Here is a 7,427-nt window from a genome sequence, read left to right on the forward strand (position 1 = left end):
ATTTAATTAGAACAAATGATTGCGTCTAAAATAATAGTACAAGTTATAAGATTTTAATTTTTAGGGAAAATTGGCGCTTTTTAAACTATGTGAATACCTATTATTATTTGATTAAAATGCAAACATATAAACATGCATTTTTTTTTTCATAAATATCATACTATATAAATTCAATATATAAAAATTACTTAATATACTATTATGGTTTATACTACGAACCAACTCTTAATTGATAATAATTTGTGCGCAAAAAATTTAGTAATTCCGAAACGAACCGACTGGACGTAATTAAATTTTTTTTTGAAAATGATTATATATGTTAATTAACAGTTTTAAAGTTATTTTGGTATGTAAAAAGCATTAAAATTACAACCCAATAGCAAAAAGAGTATTTTTTAATGCATATACCCGGCAACTTCGAAGAATTTTTGACGCTGTTGGTATCATATAGATCTAAATACCGCATATAAGTTGTTTCTTTTTCAAAATATTCGATTTTTACAGCGTAAAATTGTTCGAATAATTAATATACCTCCAATGATTCATGTTAATACGGAAATGAGATAAGAACCATTTATTTCGATGCGACGAATTAAATTTGTATTTACTTTCTTTTTTTGAGGGTTTAAAAGTCTTTTCTAAAGTTCATTCGAAGTAGTAAGGGTTATTACAGGATCACTAAAAATCTGAGTATTGGTAATTTCAAGATCAAATACGCATATCCAGTTTTTTAATTATAAAAATTAACACCAAAATAATCATTTTCTACAGTTCGATTTTTTGAAAACGTAGTAAATATGCATTTATTATTTCCCTGGATTACGATTGATTTTACTGCCCATAATTAATAATTTTTTAATTTAGCGAAAGTGAAACAAAAAACTGCCCACAAAAATTTTTTTGACAAATTATAGCCACACAGGTATAAAAACATCCTATTTTTATTTATTATAGGTTTTTTGCAAATTATATAAATTTCGTGTTATATGTTTAAATAAAAATATTGTTGGATCCAGAAATTAAATCTTGATTTTAAATATGTCTTTTATACTTTAGATTATAATCTTGCACGAAGCAAAAAATAATTCTGCATCTAGAATAGTTGTAATTTTAGAATGATAACATCAATGAATTTTTTATCAGCATTTGACATTGTAAATTATAATTTTAAAATTTCAATAAAGATTTATGATTTTGCAAATCTAGTAAGTAAGGTTTTATAACTAAAAAAATTTTATACGATGCAATGTTTGACAAAACAAGGGTCTAAAATAGCTTGTTTTTAAATTCATAGAATCTTGACAAATTAAAATGATAATAAATCATTACAAAAAAAAATAAATTTTATCAAATTCATTACTATACACGAACAGAAATGTGCATTGGTTATATGATAGTGTCTGCTTAAATACATGCAGAGGTTTAAAATATGATTTGTATCATTTTGGTTGTTGCTAAAAAAATTTCGTTATAGTATTTATGATACTTACAAAACTTAAATTTTTTATATTTTTCTTTTTTAATATCTAATTTATAGTGCAAATCTCAATTTTTGCTACTAATTTTATCGTTTATTATATGATCAAAAATTTAAGATACTCAAAATATTCCGCTTAGATCGTCTTCAAATAATACAGTCATTTTTAAGTATAAAAGACTTAAAATTGTGTATTTACTGTCACAAAAGCTATAACTTAGAGTTTCGTAACGGTCTATATTTTACAAGAAAACTAGGTTATTTATATATCTCATTTATATGCTTTCGCTTATTTTTTTTGCACTTGAACCGGTATTAAATACCCATGATATACGCATTATATATCAATAGTATCATTTTTATCAATAATTTTCTAGGCCTCGAGTAACTTGAATTTTACACAAAATCATAGCAATTCAATGCACCCCAAAAATTAAATTTATCTTAGTTAGTTAAAAATATTGTTATATACATTTTTCAGTTTCAATTTCTAAACATTGCTATTTATCTTTTTAAAACACATTCGTCTCACTCCTTTTAAAAATGTAAAGGCAATAAGAAATCAATTATTATCGACATGGTTTTTCCAACAATTTCTGTTGATTAAATTATAAATAAAAGACCTGATAAAAAATTGTGTTTAGATTAGATTCAAAATTTACAAGATTAATATTTTTATTTGTGTTATTCGCTGTATTCTTATCTTGAAATACCAAAGTTTCATTTCTAATGATTTCTTAAAACCTTCATTTTTAAGATTCAGTTGTCTCATCTGATTGTATATTCGTATTTAAACTTTCATGAATAAAAAAATATCACATATTCATTTCTTAAATCCACCTTTTTAGTATGAATTTATGGTAAAAATTAGTAAAAAAGATCGACAAAAATTAAAATATTACCACTATGAGACTCAAACATTTTTTGCGGGTAAAAATTACACAAATATACAATATTTTTACCTTTTTAAATTTTATGTAATTAAAAAAATCGTTGATTCTCTGTTCTTTATATATAAGATAACATATTAGACCATCATCATATAAATAAAAAGACATATTAATATTAAAAACTGTAAAAAATGAAAAATTGCAATAATAAATAAATTATCAGATTTGAGTGTTGAGCTTTACAATTGACTATTCGAAAATAACAAAAGTTTGTCTGACAAGCCGATTTAAAACAATTTTATAAATTAGAATAAATTTGAACTTTTTTATTTACACCAATAAATTGACACTCGTAACAATTATATAGCTGCATTGAGATAAATGAATAGAAAACCGCCGAGAAAGGATGACATAAAATGTAATGTGCAATTATATTTAAACAAAAGCCGCAAACGAAAACTGTATCTTCATGTAAACATGCTTATTTAAATTTTTCGATTTATGTTTTATTGCTAAAATAAAAGATAATCTATAGAAAAGAAATTAAATATATGCTTAATTATAATAAATTATGCATATTTTATATGCAAGTTATTTATACCAAATATATAAATCATATTTATTTTTCGGTAAATTATGTTTGGCTATTTTTTTTCTTAAGCTAAACTTCTGTACGCGCTTTAAAAACATTTACATGGTTCACTTTTTCGCCTCGAGTAATTACAAAAATTTTCTAATAAATTCCCAAATCTTCCAATATCATTTATTTTTTTGTAAATATACCATTATAAATTCATATTGGCTCAATAAAAATTGATATATACCTCTTATGATTTTATCACTAATTAAACTTTTTTGATGTATTTTCTATGCTCAACTATTATTCATTTAAGTGTCTTCCTCCATCCTTTTGTTTGTCCACATTATTTAGATTCAATTGGAATCTCGGTTTACGAAATATGCAACTTGCTAAGTCACATATTTTATCTTTTTTTATTTAACCACAGTAATATATATTAATTTATCCTATAATGTGTTTTTTGTTGTTATATGAAATTTAAAAGGATTATAAACGGTGGTCTTATATAAAATCGGCCGGAACAAATGAAATAAAATATTTTTTTAATAACGAAGTCTTAAAACCGAAATTTAACTATTTTTTCACCGAAATGTACACAAGAAAAAAAGTATGAAGAATTACGAAGAAAGTATATATTTAAATCCAGAAGATAGTAAAAAAAATAAAATAAAATTTTGCATTTAACCAGTATGATTAATATTTTAAAATTGAATTTTGAAGTTATGCTGTAAATTGGAACCAATAACAGACGAAGGTTTTAATCTGAAGATTCTCTTCTAACAGTGCATTGGGTGCAAAGATGAAAAGAAACACATTGAAGATTATTAAAAAAATTAATTATATCATTTTAAGATTTTTAAATTGGATGATTCTATAATGCGTCTTTATAGCTGACGTGTTAGACAAAATTGATCTTTCATTGTAGGCATGTAATTTTTCATGTGTAGATGGAAGAAAATGAGAAGATTCGGCAGGTATAACACAAAGAAGGTTTTTAATATTGAATTTCGAAAGAAGAACCACACGGGGATTGTTTAGCACATATTCTATTTGTTTTGTATATGTATCTATTAGACAGAATACGTAACTAAAAATTCCCCACCGTAAACTAACCTCTAGATGGATTTTCTTGGGTAAAGAAACATCTTTACACATATTATAGATCTAGACAGATTATATAAAGTGGTGATAAGTATTAAAATTGTGCCAGAAGAGGCCTACTTTTCTTTAATTAGATGATATAAAAAAACATAATCATAATCAACAACAAAGATTACCTATTATAGCAAAACAGCATAGTTACAAGAGATCTAATAGTATAAGAATCCATGAAAAAAACCATTTATTATTTCTGGTACAAAGGCAGAGAAATTCAACTACTTTTGCAATGAAATTCTTTCGATGATTTGTATTTTACCGAAAACTACTTCTTAGACCACAATTATTGATAGTAAGAAATTAGACTAACATTTTTTTTTGCTTCACTTCTACTATAAGTGTTCTAAAATAGAACTGAGTTATATAGTCAAAAAAAATTTGTGATAAAGAAAGTTTTGATTATAGAATATCAAAGTTCTACGTCAACAAGCAAAGAAGAATATTTATGTGGCTGGTTTATATTGAATTAATGGTGATAAAGAAACTTGAAAGATATATAAAATACATTTTGATAGACAAATTGATATTTCAAAGAAAAGCAGACAAATAATTAATAAAAGAGGATATTAAAATACATTAGTGCGTTATGGTTAATTATAACTTAGACAAGCGATGTGTTGAATAGTTCACACAGAAACAAAAAACAATGTGAAAAGAAAAAGCAGCATTGAAAATATTTGAAAATACACAGCTGCCAATGATTTTCATCGCGGACCGTCTAAAAGGTTTAGATTATATGAAACCAAAATGAAAATCAAGATTTATGTTTATATTTGATAATTATATTTTTTTTGTTTCAAAAAGCCTAAATTCCAATGCTTTGGAGATGTACATAAAACATCAGATCAACCAGAAAAAGAATGTAAAAAAAGTTCTAAGATGTATACACATAACCCCACAAAGTTAAGGTAAGATGAATACACTTTAGGCAAGAAGAAAATAAAGTAACTATAGATTAAAGAAAGTAAGAAGACACTCGGTTCGACAAATATCAGAGATAGAAACAGACATCAAAATAAAATCGGTTCATCATATACTTGGATTTGTTGAATGATTTTTTTATTTATTTTCAATAAAAAAGAGAATATTTAATGCATTTATGAAAAAAATTATCACGAGTATTGATTACATAAAAATTATATAAATGAAAAACCAACATTTTTTTTTATTTACTAATATATAAACTCTACCTAATACACAAATGTGGTGTATTTATAGTACGATACGTGATAAAATTGGAAATAATTATCATAATCCCTCGAATTATAATCAAAGGATTAAGGATCTATTTCTGAAAATACAAATTTGCAATAGGTTTATGGAAAACTTGATATATAAGTGTTGGTAGGTGAATATTCTGAAGATGATTGTGAAGATGATGTGGATCAAAAGAAGTAATAATAAAAACTACAATAAAAAGTGATTAAAAGTTGTGCTTTAACAACCTTAGAATGGTAAAATGTAAATATACATAATAACGATTTTGATCAAGGGTTATAAAATTGTAGATGTATATAATTTTTCGTGAATATATGATGATTAAAAGTAAAATTTTAAATTATTTGCATAATCATAGTTTTTTTTAACAGAAAGTACTAGATCGAAAACGTATTTTAATAAATATACTAACGGAATAAAAAGAATTTATTGCTGTTTTGAATGATTTAAAGTAAGATGCATTGTGTATAATCTAAATATTTTCATTGGTAAATAGATAGAATATAATTTATAATGTTTTTATGTTATAAGAATAAATCACATTTAAACGAGTTCGGCAATCATTTTTCCGATTTAAGTTATAATATGCGCTTTTATATGGCAAAACAACAATATTGGATGTAGGCGATACTTAAATATTTAAAATATCGAACTTTTGACATTGAAATTATGTTAAGGATTTTTAATAGATACACGGATTTGGTTTTTTTGTGCTAATACTAAATCTCTGTTGTAAATGTTTACTAAATAATAACGATGAAATTAAAAGTATCTATAGAAATACCCTTTTTTCCAAACAATTTTTAAAGGCGTTTTTAATATCGATGACAATGTTAAAATGCAGGAAGAAAAATTCAGAAAAATATTTAGCACAAGCGTAAAAAGAAAAATATTAAACACAAGATGATAAAAGAAAAATATTAAACCCAAGATGATAAAGGGAAAATATTAAGCACAAGATGATAAAAGAAATATATTAAACACAAGATGATAAAGGGAAAATATTAAACACAAGATGATAAAGGGAAAATATTAAACACAAGATGATAAAGGTAAAATATTAACACGAGATGATAAAAGAAATATATATATTTCCGCTTTACCATCTTTTCAAATGAATTTATTTTACAAAAATATTTTTAAAATTATTATAATTTACTACAAACAATTTTTTATAAAAATCTATAATGATAGATTCATGTAATTCCCTGTTATATAAAAATCACATTTCATATGCTAGCAAAGTATATATCTTATAGAAGTTATGTAAATTAATTTTTATTAAAAGTTTAAGATATAATCCATTAAAAAAAACATATATAATTTCTAGTGTATTATAAGAATGATAGAAGTAAAACATGGATCAAGATAGTACTAATAATCCAAATTTATTGAAATATGTGGATATGAAATGTTTTAGCGATAGATTTATGAGTATAGTTATTTTTCAGAGTTTCTTTAATATTTAAATTTGATTTTATGGCTTTTTTATGTGTTGCTCTCGTTTTCAAATAAATATATCAATTTCATAAATGTATTTACAATGAGAAAAGAATGCGGAAAACAAAAAACTGTGTTGAATATCTACCGCACGTAATCTTTTAGAAAATACTATAAAGAATTTTCTTTTTACACGATATTATGCATCTATACTTTTTTTAGGCGAAAGGTCTTATAATAGGAAAGATTTTTTATATACTTTTATAAGTAGCAGATTACCAAAAAGAGACATTTAATGTTCTATAATTTTTAGCTAGAGATACTGTATTCATTTCTAATTTAGGGAGATAATATAATGAAAATTTGTCATATTAAATAAAAAAGTATCTTTTCAATACCTAAATTATATTAAAAGGTTCTTGTAAAGTCCGTGATAAATCTCTTTCGAATTTTATTTCGAATAGGCGTCAATTTGAAATTGGTATTTTTTGAGTTTACTGATATAAAACCATTTTACCCAAAAATTACACACATAGAAATATATTATAGATATAATATACTAAATTATGGGTTAATATATACGCAAAAAATAGGGTTGAAGAAGGTATTTTTATTTATAAGTTTTAAAGATTACATTTTTATTTATTATTGGATCAACAGAATA

Source organism: Rhyacophila brunnea, unplaced genomic scaffold, assembly GCF_057557595.1.
Source record: "Rhyacophila brunnea isolate RB1 unplaced genomic scaffold, BYU_Rbru_1.0 scaffold_66, whole genome shotgun sequence".
NCBI classification, from domain to species: Eukaryota; Metazoa; Arthropoda; class Insecta; order Trichoptera; family Rhyacophilidae; genus Rhyacophila; species Rhyacophila brunnea.